The following is a 14,606-nucleotide window of genomic DNA, read 5'->3' as shown; positions in this document are numbered from 1 at the left end:
GGTTTTTAATGTTGGTTTCAACCACCTAGTTTAAAAAACTCTAATCTTAAAATATTTGTGGTTAATTTTACCAACCTATATCACTTTTTTGTTATAGTTCTTAAATAAACAAGCTGACAAATTCAATAAAGACTCAACTATTTTATAAAGACAGACTTAAATGAGCTCTCAGAGGTACTGTACTTTGATACTGCATGTCACCACGTATTTATCAGACCAGGTTGTATGGCAAAAATACATAGACTTTAGTGATGACAATATTTGTTGGCCAAAGCAATGTATTGATATCTCTGTGCATTTTTGTTTTTTCATGAATAATTTTGTGCCTCAATTGTTTTACTAAGATTTTCCATGGTTACATGTTGACAACTTATCCCATATAGTATGACAACAAGCCTGGCTATTGGCATTCAAAGAACAGTATATCTTTTTTCTGTGGGCACTATTGGTGAAAAGTTTAAGGCTTTTTTCACAAGCCAAGACTTGATTATATGTGGCTATACAGAAATTGACTTAAGAAAATATTCACTGGAATAAAATGTTTGACAACTAGCCCTGGTCTCCCCTATAAAACCAAAAAAACTATAGACAAGCTTAACTAATGTCAAAGTTATATATTTAACATATGCACTTTAAAAGAAACATTGCACATTAAATGTAAAAACTGTGGATAAATTATTGCAGCAGCCAGATTATAACTGTTATGAATCCAGCCTCTGTTGTTCCTCTCACTCACCACCAGAGGGCTCCATTACCTGGAGATTGACTTTAACTCTCTGGACTCCATTTCCCATAATCCCCATACCTGTCAATGATTACTTGTTCATCTGTTTCCAATTCACTCAACTATTTAAGTCTCAATCTCACTCGCTGTCATGGTAAAGTCTTGTTTTGCCCTAGCTGACATCTCTGAGTGGTCTCTGTATTTACTGTCTTTTCTGTGTATGATTCTGGACTGTTTACCCTGTTTTGACCTGTTGCTGCCTGTTGTTACTACCCTGTTTACCCGGATGTTATCTGTGATTGCCTGCCCTGACCTCTTGCCTGTTTAATAACTATCTCTCTGGTTTGCCTTGTATATTACTATTGCTGGTGATTGATCCCTGCCTGTCTACGTTACTACGTTTATTGTAAATAAAGATGCACTTGGATCTCTACTCTGATGACTCATTGTTACAATAACGTGATGACATAGTGAATCATAATATGTCACAGTGTGTATCTTATCAATGAGAAAATTGGCAAATCGAGCTCTATTAAGAAGAGAGAGTTTGTTTTTTGTGAGTTAAAGATAAATCAAAATCAAGTGAACAAAAATGTGATTATACGATGAAAAAAAAAGGTTTTTGATTGGTCTTTTTTGGTTTGTTTTCCGATATAAACATCTAAAACTTATTACGTACATTTACTTTAGGAGCTATACTGCAGAAGAAAATGTTTTATTGGAGAATGATGAATTTAATATTTATTTTGATATATCTAAAAATCCTTAAAACAAGTTGCATTTGCCTGAGAAGCAACATATAAGATATTTAGACTTCCTTTCAGAGAATGTATCTTGAATATAAGTATACTTTGTCTTTACTGCACTGGCTGAAGAATGAACAAGTGAAAAAATATGCTTATATACAAAATACACTTATATTTAAGATACATTCTCTGAAAGCAATTCAAAATATCTTCTGTGTTGCTTCTCAAGTAAATGTATCTTGTTTTAAGGTTTTTTAGATCATTTTAAATGGAAAACAACACAAAAAACTTGATAATAATAGGATTTTTTGCAGTTAAAGTAATTGATAAGAATCCCAGTCTTTTTCCCCTTGTAATTCAGTGAATGTCATTTAGAGGTATTTTTAAAAGATATTTTCCTCTTTATTGTTAGTAAGCACGTTTAATAATTTAATACCTTTTAAGTTGAGGCACAAGCTGAATAGTTGGTTAAGAGCTAATGATTAATCGTTGCAATAATCGTTCGGTTAGTCGAATAATCGTTTTAATAATCTTATAGATTAGTCGATTATCAAAATAATTGTTAGTTGCAGCCCTAATTGCTTCCTTGATGATCAGTGGTCGTTTGTGTCTTTGTGATAGTTGTGCGCAAGTCCATGCTTTGCCCTGAGCTGTGAAGCTGCCCACTGTTCTTAAGAAAAATCCTCCAGGTACAACATACTTTTTGATTTCCCAGCATCTTCTGCATATTTGAAGTCTTCCCAACAGTTGCTACACTATATGATGCTGAGATCCAGCTTTAACAATAGAGCTGTTCAGTTTGTAGTACAAAACTCTGGAAGATAATTCTCCATGGGTTCCCTGAGGATTTTTTTATGGGTTTCTATAATGACAGATTTGGATTTATAAATAAAATAAGGTCTGTGGCCTAGATAATACATGGCCGTTTTGTTCTCCAACATAAATTAGTCATACCTCAAAAGTGAATTTTGAAGCCGTCATGTTTTAAAAAAAAAAGTTTCTTCATGCGACTTCAAAATTCATGTTTTAGGTATTACTATTTATGTTGTAGTACAAAACATCCAAACTGCCATTATTAAAACCCAGAGGAAGGGTAGGAAGAGTATCCCAAGTGTTGATTAGCCTTCTGGGTTTACCTACAAATTAATGTTGCAGCTACGGCTGCACAATTAATTGAAAAAATAAATAAATCAACATTACAATTGCCACAGTTAATCTTGAAAAGTTTCAATAAATAAATAAATCGACATTACAATTATACAACATTATGCTGCCTAAATATGACTAAATATAACTTTTGGACTGTCGAAGTGCTGGTACCGGTGTATTTGCATCATAAGGACAAACAAAACTCAGATCTTCTTCTAAAAGTCTTTGTGTTCTGCTGAAGAAAGTCATTCATACACATCTGCGATAGCATCAGAGTAAGTGAGTAATGAGAGAATTTTCATTTTGGGGTGAACTATTCCTTGAATGCAATAGCAAATCAAAGATGTTAAAATGAGTCCATTATCATATCAGAAACGACAACCTAGTATTCTAGCATTGTTGCATTGCTCAATTTCTGTGTATAAAATTATTCAAAATTTGAATAGTACTTTGGTTTTTCATGCAATAAAGCAATTTAAGAACACAATTCTCAGCTTGTTTTGGATGCATAGCCTACAAAAAGAGTATGGCATGCAGTTGCCCCACAAAAATAAGTAGCTTAAAGGAATAGTTCACCCAAAAATTAACATTTGCTGATAATTTACTCACCCTCAGGCCATCCAAGATGTATCTGAGTTTCTTTCTTCATCAAAACAGAATTTAAGATTTTTAGGATTTCATTTCAGGCCTCCTCCTTTAAACAATGCAAGTGAATGTACTCCATTTTTTGATGGACCAAAATGCATATTTAGGGTGCATCAAAATAATCCACACGTCTCCAGTCGACAAATAAAGTTCTTCTGAACCCAAACGATTGATTATTTTTAGAAACAAAACAACACTTATATACTTTTTAACTACAAATGTTCGCTTCCGTACATCTCTGTGACATGCTGTTACACCCGCATGCTGCCAGAGGTAGCCATCACCTGAGTTTTAACATTTTCATGCATTCAACGCAAAGTCTTGTTTGCCTAGTCTACAATTCTGAGCGTTATTACTATCATTGATTACCGTGTGTTTGACTCCTGCCTGTTCTCCAAATTCCCCAGCCTTCTTGTGAGTGTTTTGGATTTACTGCCTGTTTATTGGATTACCCCTCTGCCTATCGGACTTACTTTGTCTGCCTATCGGACTTACTTTGTTTGACTATCGGACTTACTTTGTTTGCCTTTCTGGACTGCCTATCTGTGTACCGATCCCTTGCCTGCCTTTGTTTTTTGCTCTTTGTTTTGTTACTTTGTTTTTACTATTTATTTGCCTTATTAAACTACACATGAATCTTAACACTACTGCCCCGGTGTCTTCGCTACAGAAGACTTCGCCAAACCTAGCTTGTTTCAGCGCAAGCAGCCATGCTGACTAGTCACCATCAGCAGCTGTGCAAGCTCACATCTATCACGGAAGAACTCTTCAAATCCGTGCAACCCAACCCATGTGTATCTCAGAAGGGGGGTTTCCACTAGCAGTTCCGCCTGCAGCCCAACGCCCTCTACGGCTGTTGTTAACCCTCTCTCTTCCAGAGAAGTTTGACGGATCACCCAGTAAGTGTTGAGGATTTCTGTTACAATGTGAACTTTTTCTGTCGCAATTACCTCACATGTATCCCAACGATGAAGCTTGTGTTTCCTTCATTATATCACTGCTGGCAGGCAAAGCTCTAGACTGGGTTACAGCAGTTTGGAGTCAAGAAAACATCTTAAAGCGTTCTTTGTCTCACTTCCTGACTCGCTTGCGGGAAGTTTTTGAGCACTCCGAGGGTGATAAGGACCCTAGAGAACTTCTGTTGTGTCTAAAGCAGAATAATATGTCAGCCGCTGAATTTGCTTTATCATTCCACACTCTAGCAGCACAAACCGTGTGGGTGGAGGATACATTAAAATTGTTCTGTAAAGGACTTAACCCTGACCTTCAAACGGAACTAGCATGTCGTGATGAGGGAAGATCTCTAGATGAATTCATCATTTTGGATTTTCCAATAGTCCTTCTGTCTTCCAAGCCTTTGTGAATGACATTTTCCATGACATTATTGGTAAGTGGGTTCTAGTCTACGTCGATGACATCCTTATATTCTCGTCTTTCCTCAATGAACACGTTCAACATGTCAGAGTGGTACTCAGCCATCTTATTCAACATCAGCTTTACGCCAAGATGGAGAAATGTGAGTTCCACCAGTCCACCATCTCCTTCCTGGGGTATATCATATCCCCTGAGGGGGTTGCCATGGACTCTTCCAAAGTACAAGCAGTACTGCAGTGGCCCTTACTATTACTATTAAGGAACTACAACGCTTCCTCGGCTTTGCCAACTTCTACCGACATTTCATTCAAGGTTTGAGCTCCGTAGCTGCACCACTTACCTCTCTGCTCTGTGGTAAAGCCCAAAAATTTAACTGGACACCTTCTGCCTGTCAAGCCTTTGATGATCTCAAGCGTCGCTTCACTACTGCCTCTATTCTCCATCATCCTGATCCCTCTCAACCCTTCGTGCTAGAAGTAGATGCTTCTGATTCTGGAGAAGGTGCGGTACTCTCCCAGCGACAAGGATCTCCCGCTAAACTCCATCCCTGTGCATTCTACTCATGTAAGTTATCTTCGGCCGAGAGAAACTACGATGTCGGCAATCGAGAACTCTTGGCCATGAAAACGGCTTTCGAGGAGTGGAGACACTGGCTAGAGGGAGCTCACCATCCATTTCTGGTATTACGGATCATCTTAACCTAGAATATATTCAATCAGCCAAGCGCCTAAATCCTCGCCAAGCCCGATGGTCTCTTCTCCAGATTCGATTTCACCATCACCTTTCGACCTGGATCTAAGAACACCAAGGCCGATGCTCTGTCCCGCATTTATGATTCCTCCAGTGACAACAACCCTGTGACTTCCATCATCCCACCTACTCTCATTGTTGCTCCCGTACAGTGGGATATCATGGCTGATATTACCCAAGTTCAGAACCAAGAACCCACTCCCGCTGGATGCCCTCCTGACAAAATCTTTGTCCCCAGTTCCTTATGGTACAGGGTTCTTCAGTGGGTTCATGACTCGGCCTGCTCGGGACATCCAGGTGCTCAAGCTACATGCAGATTAGTGCAAAACCGGTTTTGTTGGGAAAACCTAGCCACTGAAGTAGCTGACTATGTTAAAAACTGCAATGTGTGTGCCACCACTAAATCTCTTCGACAGCTCCCGTCTGGTCTCCTTCAGCCTCTTCCTGCCCCTCGACGTCCTTGGTCACATATCGCAGTGGACTTTGTCACGGATCTACCCAACTCACAGGGTTTCACTACCATCCTAACCATGGTGGATCGATTCTCTAAAGCCTGTAGATTCATCCCTCTGCCCAAACTTCCTTCATCCATGGAATGTGCAGAGAGCCTGTTTCACTACATTTTCTGCCTTTATGGCCTTCCTGAGGACAATATCTCCAACCGTGGTCCCCAGTTCACCTCCCGAGTCTGGTCCGCATTCTTCAAATTACTCAATGTCAACATGAGTCTAACTTCTGGTTATCACCCTCAATCTAATGGTCAAGTCAAATGGCTAAACCAGGACCGGGGTAAATTCCTCCGAGCCTACTGTCAAGTCAACCAACACGACTGGAACCGTTTCCTACCCTGGGCTGAATATGCTCAGAACTCTGTTCAAAGCTGCCACCGGAACCACACCGTTCAAATGCATCTTAGGGTTTCAACCACCACTCTTTCCCTGGTCCGGGGAACCTTCCGATGTTCCCGCTGTCGACGACTGGATGCAATGCAGCGAGGCTATCTGGGACCAAGCTCATGTCCACCTACTACATGCCATTCATCGACAAAGTCTACAAGCCAATCTCCATCGCCGCCCAGGTCCCAACTATGCTCCTGAACAATGGGTCTGGCTATCAACCCAAGATCTTCATCTACGACTCCCATGCAAGAAACTAAGTCCCAGGTATGTTGGCTCTTTCAAAATTCTCTGTAAAATTAACCCTGTATCATTTAAACTTCAGCTCCCTGCTAACTACCGTATTTCCCCTACATTTCATGTTTCCCTGCTCAAACCTGCAGCATCTCTGAGAGAGGAAGTTTCTCAAGACCCTCAGAGACACCTTCCATTCCTCATTGACGGAGAAGAAGCCTTTCGGGTACACAAGCTCCTGGACTCTCGACGCCAGGATCGGACACTTCAATATTTGATGGACTGGGAAGTCTATGGTCCCAAGGAACATTCCTGGACTAATTCTGAGGACATTCTGGACCCTAATCTCATCACTGAGTTTCACCGCAATTTCCCACATCGACCCGCTCCCAGAGGTCAAGGTAGACCCCCACGTAGACAACCTCCTCACGTCAGGAGCTGTTCACAGGGGAGGGATCTGTTACACCCGCAGCACCTGCCATCTCCCCCGAACACCGCCAGAGGTCACCATCTCCTGAGTTTTAACATTTCACGAACTACATTTCCCATAATCCTCCAGTCAGACTGATTAGTCTTCCACCTGTATCACATTTAACCCTGTATATTTAAGTTCACAGTTTCCACGCATTCAGTGCGAAGTCTTGTTCACCTAGTCTACAATTCTGAGCATTAATACTATCATTGATTACCGTGTGTTTGACTCCTGCCTGTTCTCCGAAATCCCCAGCCTTCTTCTGAGTGTTTTGGATTTACTGCCTGTTTATTGGATTACCCCTCTGCCTATCGGACTTACTTTGTTTGCCTTTCTGGACTGCCTATCTGTGTACCGATCCCTTGCCTGCCTTTGTTTTTTGCTCTTTGTTTTGTTACTTTGTTTTTACTATTTATTTGCCTTATTAAATTGCACATGGATCTTAACACTACTGCCCCGGTGTCTTCGCTACACACATCATCCCTCTCATAAGCGTGTAAACTCATTGGTACGGTCACGCATCAGTTGGAGGAGGAGGCAGGAAGCGCGTCATTGTTTACAAAAGAAACTTCCACAGACCAAGCGCCGTTCACAAAACAGTCCAAAACAATTTAAAAACAATATAAATAAAAAATAATTTCCAAATAATAATAAAAAAACATTACTGCAGTAAATAACCATCCTTTATTTCGGAGCAATGCCGTTGCGTTATCTACTTGTGCTTTTTCTTTAGCAGAAATATATAGGCTATATGACTGTCAGGAATTCAAGCCACACAAGTTGTAGTTAGTGAAACCAGGTGTCCTTTGTGTGAGACTTGACAGTGAAGTGGCGTGAAGGTGAGTTATTTATGCAGGCAGTGATGAGCGAGTGAATTGAGTGCAGGTGTGCTGAATTAGAAATTGGGTGATGAGGAGCGGAGCACTGAGGGAGGTCCAGAGCCCGAGGGAGGCATGACAGTGACAAAGTTTTCACACATACCTGAGTTTGCTGGAAAAACAGCACGGGCACAGCCGATGAATTTAGATATCGACACTTTGTTTCTTTCGATGGTCTGAAATCTTCAGGGGTAAAATGTTCAATGCACACCCTCTAATATTTGAGAGAAAGTAGGGGTGTACTGATATCCAGGTTCAGCGCGATAAGCCAGAGTTTCTGTCGCTCATGATCATGTATAGGCAATCGATGAAAAGTTGATATTTTTCCTGGCGTGCATTTTCTTTGGGGTTTCTGAAGGTTGAAGCATCCAGGATACACATATCAAACGACCATTTTGAACAATACACATACAAATCTACAGCAAAGACAATTAAACTTTTGTACAATGCTCCTTCTCTTGTAAACAATGACGCGCTTCCTGCCTCCTCCTCCATGTGACGCGTGATCTTACCAACAAGCTTACGTCATCCCTCTCATAAGCGCGTGTCACAGAAATGTATGGAAGCGGTGGGCGTCTCAAGATGGCGGAATGAACAGTCATATATTTTGGAGCTGAGAAAAGAAAATAGGGTCTACTCATTTCAAGTAAGATTTGTATTATATAGTTGCAAAGTCAATTGATCAAGAATGATAATTATTTATGGAATTTATTAGTAGTTATAGCTGCTAAAAATCAACAGAGGGGTACTTTCTTATTTGCGGGAGCTAGCTAACTTCAGAAAGACATCATAATGCAGAAATCTGTAGACATGGACGTCGAGTCTGCTGCAAAAGAAAAAAGGCAGATACGTGAAGTCCACTCTTATGCTTGCAAAGCGAAAGATGGAGAAATTTGTAACTCTGACACAAACACCCCAACTAAACGTCCACAGAAAAAAGCCAAGAACAATGATGGATGTGAACCGTCTCTAAGTGAATTGCAAGAAAACATAATTCGTATCTTGACTGCGAAAATTTATGAGAGAGCGGATCAAACTGACATGGCATTTAAACAAAATACTCTACAAATTGAAAGTATCAAAAAGTCACTTGACAGCTGCCATCAGGATGTAACTGACATGAAAATGAAAATGCGTGCCTGAAAATCCAGTGCACTGAATTTCAGAAAAAGATTTTAAAAATAAATGATGCCGAACGGTACAACAGATGACGGAACTTGCGTCTGTATGGAGTTCGTGTGAAACCAGAGGAAAATATCAAAGCGATCGTGAAAGACATATGCAGAGAAGTTCTCCCAGAGGTGCAGCACAGTTCTGTAATTGATGCCATAGATGTAGCACACAGGGTTGGTAGGCTTCAGGATTTAAAGAGCAATACCCCAAGACCAGTGATCATCAGGTTCCTTTCCAGGTCTGCAAGGGATATGGTATGGAAGTCCTCAAAGGCAAATTATTTTTTGGCCAACAAACATCTCCACTTTAAAGAAGATCTGACCGCAGCAGACAAAGAGGCACGCCGAAAATTATGGCCACTTGTGGAGAAAGCGCGAAAAGAAGGAAAACAAGCTCATTTTGTTGGTAACAAGGCTTATATCAACAGCAAAGAAGTCTGTGTAACTTAATGCAAGGCTATAACCTATATTCATCCGGAATAAACAAACGCGCCCATGTAGTATAGATCCTTGTCTTATGTTGCTGTTGCAAGCCTGTTAAAGCTACATTTTATTTACCTGTTTCATGGGCAGTGTGAACACTTCAAAGTTAATCGATTCTGTTGCTGTATCTATACATATTGTTAAAATATGAATGCAGAAGGTATTTTTGCAAAGGAAATTATAAATAGAAATGAGTGACCCTATTAGTTTAAAAATTGAACACTAATCAAACAAAAGGAACTGTGTAAAGTTTATGTCTGTTTCAATTTTTTCAATTAATGCCAGGGGTTTACGTAATCTTTTGAAGAGGAAATCTTTATTTTTATTTTGTAAAGGGAAAGGTGCAGATTTTTACTTTGTGCAGGAAACACATGCTTGTAATGAAGATGAAAAGTTTTGGAGAAGTCAATGGGGAAATTACATTTGTTGCCCACAGTAGCAATAGATCAGCATGGGTCGCAATACTCAAAGGAAAATGTAAAGGCCATGTTCTTAGCCATGAGAGAGATAATTCTGGAAGATTGATAATATTGCAAGTAAGCACTGACCAGTCACATTATATTTTAGTGAACACATATGCCATCAACAACAAACAACAAAATAATATATTTTTTGTAAACATCGAATCAAAATTGATACAAATAGAAAACAAATTCCCGTATGCTAAAATAATATGGGGAGGGGATTTTAATTGTGTAAATAATGAGATATTAGATAGATGGCCATCAAAAAGCAATGGTACTTGTGAAATAAAAAATGTATGTTCTCGCATAGGGTTAATAGATATTTGGTGTTACAAAAATCCAAACCAAATATGTATATATGGAATAATAAAGATCACGTATTCGGACACATTAGTAGATTGTGTTCAGTCTGTTTCTATAGAGCCGTCTGTCTTAACTGATCATAAAAGCATAGCAATTAACATAAATAGATATGGCTCAATCAAATTTAAAGCAAGTAGAGGATACTGGAAACTCAATAAGATGCTATTAGAAAATGAAAACTTTCAAATGGAAGCAATAAAAATTATTGATAGGTATTGGACTCAGGCTAAAGTAATGAATATCTTTGGAAGATACTGGGAGCTCACTAAATATGAAATAAGGAATTTAGCCATTTCAATGGGGCAAGTAATTGCTTTTGATAAAAGACAAAAAGAATGTAGAATTACAAAATAAATTATGGAGCTTTCTAGTAAAGGGAATTTAACTCCCTAAGAATTATTAAAACTATCATCATTACAAATAAATTTAGACACTATTTACGAAGAGAAAGCAAGAGGAGCATTTATAAGATCAAGGCATACATGGCTAGAACAAGGAGAAAAGAATACTAAATATTTTTTAATTTAGAAAAAAGAAATGGTGAGATGTCTTCAGTAAACAAACTACTGATAAACAATACATTATCAGAGGATCATAGGGAGATATACCAACATGTTACTCAAAAAGTCTCTATACCTCTAATTTAGTTAATTCTGATATGAATAATGTTTTGGAGAAAGCAGAAACCATTAGTAATGACTTCAAATTATTGTGTGATGAAGAGATATAGCTGGAAGAAATTAAGGAATGTATTGGGTATTTAAAAGATAATCGATCTCCAGGTTACGACGGACTTCTTAGTGAATTTTACAAAGTCTTTAAAGATAAATTAGCTCCGTTTCTGCTTGCCGTATATAAAGAATCTATAGAAAAAGGAGAATTGCCAGATTCATTAAAGCAAGGTGTCATTACATTAATTCCAAAACCAAATAAATATATTTTTCACTTAGAAAAAAATTGGAGGCCTATTAGTCTTTTAAATAATGATGCCAAAGTTTTTGCCCATATATTTGCTAAAAGATTGAAACAAGGATTAGATGACATTATTGTTGAAGAACAGACTGGATTTATTCAAGGACGGCATATTAGTAATAATATTAGACTGATATTAGATATGGTAGATTATAATGAGTACATTTTGGATAATAGTTTTATGTTATTCATTGATTTTCATAAGGCGTTCGATACCATAGAACAGTGTTTCCCAACCCTTTTTCTGCCACGGCACACTTTTTACGACTAAAAAATTATACGGCACACCACTATCCCACATAGGCTAACCATCGTCAATATTTTTCCTTTTCAAGAACTTGTCCATGTTTTCTGTCCGTCTTTAGTAGCGTGTTTACTTTAATGTTTGAAATTCGTCTATGCAATAAATAAATAAATAAATCATATAGGTAGGCTAAACTGTGTGAGGTCACAGGTGGCAAGAGCACTAAATGGGTAATGAAATTATAATAAAATTATAAAATTATTATAATTATAAAAAACAACACATTTGCTTCTTTTCTAATTTGTAGATTTGTTCTTTCAATTAGTGCTCAAATTGAATCAAGTCTTATGGGGGGTCCCCACCAATAGTCTCGCAATATACAATTCATACAAAATGTATACAAAATTATATAATTTTACAAAATATACAATATATTTATTTGATCATAATATGCATAACTATATACTATTTATTAAAAACAGGCTTACATAAAGAACAGGCTTTTGTGTTGATAAAGAATAAAAAAATATATATATTTTTAGTCCAGTGTTATTTAACAAAGAGAGATAAGCTACTATTCTTCTTTTAAATGGCTTACTCCAAATAATACTGGATTCAGAGGGTGACAAAGCAGCAGACCCAAAAGGGCAACTATGGCAAATACACCAGGGGACTACATATAAGGCACTTGAAGACCCGTAAAAGCATGTGACTTCAAAATACATTGAAATGTCTCAAAAACAGTAGAAAATAATCAGATGGCTTCCAGACTCACTGGATGGTATCACTGTCAGATTCAGCAGTGGCACTGGAATAATTATTTCATAATGTCTCAGAAAGCAGTGATAAAGGAGCAGTCACTAACTTCAAAAGGACCTGTTTAAGGACCTTTTTTTTTTTACTTAAACAGTAACAAAATGATGGCAAAATACTATCAGGCTGTAATGATACTATAGAGAAGAGGTTAGGTATGAACCCAGGTGTGGGAGCTGTATTCAAAGAGTGCAGGACAACTGGGCAAACATTATAAATGTCTTTACTGTCACTTTTGATCAATTTAATGCATCCTTGCTGAATAAAAGAATTAATTTCTTTAATGGACTCCTCAAAATTACCCCTCAAAAAAGTCAGTAAGAAGCTTTCTCTTCCCGACTGTGAGTAGGGGTTTATTATTCTCCATTTTTTTAGCTAAAGTTAGCTTTACCGGAGCGGCACCAAGCAAGCAGTCATTTCAACGATGTCATGCGCTTAGCAGTCTTTAGATGTGGGGCGGGGCGTTTACATTTTAAAGAGACATGACAACTAGCTTATAAACAAACTTAATATCAATTATTGTAAATAATGAATTCACGAAATTTACCGTATCCACTGCATGAATTTAATCAGATTTGTCATTATTATTTTTACTAAAATATAAGTATCTTGGGGACCCCCCTAAGTCTATTTTTTACTTCTTATGGGGGGATCCCTAATGCCTTATGGGGGGTCCCGGATTTCCGTAGACCCACCTCAATTTGAGCACTGCTTGCAATGCCACAACAAATTACAGGGATGCAAACTCATGAGGGGTGAAAAAGGTATGGACACTCACTGGTCTATGAAAATTTTTTCTGGGGATATTTTTTTAAAGAATAAGCTAAAAGCACCAATTCCAGCTATTTTAGTGTTTCAAGTTTATTCAAGTTTACAATTGTGCAGAATTTTATTAACTGATTAGTTCAGTGACCCCTTCTGGAAATGTCACTAGGTGGCGACAAATGAGCGTCTTATGTGCTATGAGTGAGTCAGTGAATAATTTTGAGTTGTTCATGACCGAAATCTACCAAGAGACTTTATAGTGTTTAAGCATTAAAAGAACAAAGCAGATCTATAGTCTTCCTTCAGTCTGAGCATTATTTTTCATCCAAAAAGACAACAATAATAGTCTAATAATAGTGAGTTTCAATAAGGTCCTTACCTTCTTTATTAAAACCTGAATGGCTACAAATCTACTGACTTCAGTATAAGAATTATAAACACAAAGCAGATCTACGGTATAATTTTCCTACAGTATCCTATTTAAATTGCTGAGCATGGCTTTTATCAGAAAAGACCACAATAATAAACAAATAATAATAATTTTGAGTTTCAATAATGTTCTTTCGTCATTGTAAAGCGCATTTCACGAGTTGAGTCAAGGCGTCAACGCTCCGTTCAACGCCAGCGTCAAGCGCCACATTGCCCTCCACATGACAAGAGTTGCAGAAAGCGTCACAGAGGGGCGATTTTATGAGTTTGCCACGTAAAAAAGCGGGAGGTGTGCACAATAAACATTGAAAACATGTAATTGGAAGAGAGAGAAAAAGCTTGCAGTTGCTTTGATAGCAGAAAGTAATAAAAGGACTCGTTTATGTTTAGGTCTAAGCGTTTTCTTGGTGAATTTAAATTAGTTCAAGAACTGGGATCTCTTATATTAGTAAACGATAAGGTAATGTTTATTTAAAAGAAATTATGAGACATTCAATGTCTCTTCACAAATTTGGACAGTTTTAAATATTTCTTGTTGCTTAGTACTCTTGAAGACATTATTGGTGAAGCAAATAACGTGTGAAAAACACTTTGGTGTAATGTGGCGTCACTTCATAGACTGCAGCGCTGATGCGAGTCATGTGAAAGCCCCTTAACGTGGATAAATATCACTCACTTTTGCACATTAATCATTGCTCTTCGCAATCACAAAAGTGACCGATTATGGTTTCAAAACGGCGAATTTCTCCGAAGGTGAGGAGTTTGGATCCCTGAAATTATTATTATTATTTTTTTCATGCATTTATTTATTTTGTGGAATTTGGTAATTTTCCACTTCACACCTGACAATCTTTCACGGCGTGCCGCGGCACAGTGGTTGGGGAACACTGCCCTAGACTACACTACTGATTGGAAAGGAAACTGCTTATGTTACAGATACACCACACCACTAGGAAGGACCCTTGCATCAGGCTTTCAAATTTTATCACGTAGCTCGCTGTGCATGCCACAGCGGAGACTCGCAGCCTTGGAG

Source organism: Myxocyprinus asiaticus, chromosome 33 (assembly GCF_019703515.2).
Source record: "Myxocyprinus asiaticus isolate MX2 ecotype Aquarium Trade chromosome 33, UBuf_Myxa_2, whole genome shotgun sequence".
NCBI classification, from domain to species: Eukaryota; Metazoa; Chordata; class Actinopteri; order Cypriniformes; family Catostomidae; genus Myxocyprinus; species Myxocyprinus asiaticus.
The sequence above is the reverse complement of the archived record's forward strand: the minus strand, read 5'-3'. Positions refer to the sequence as shown.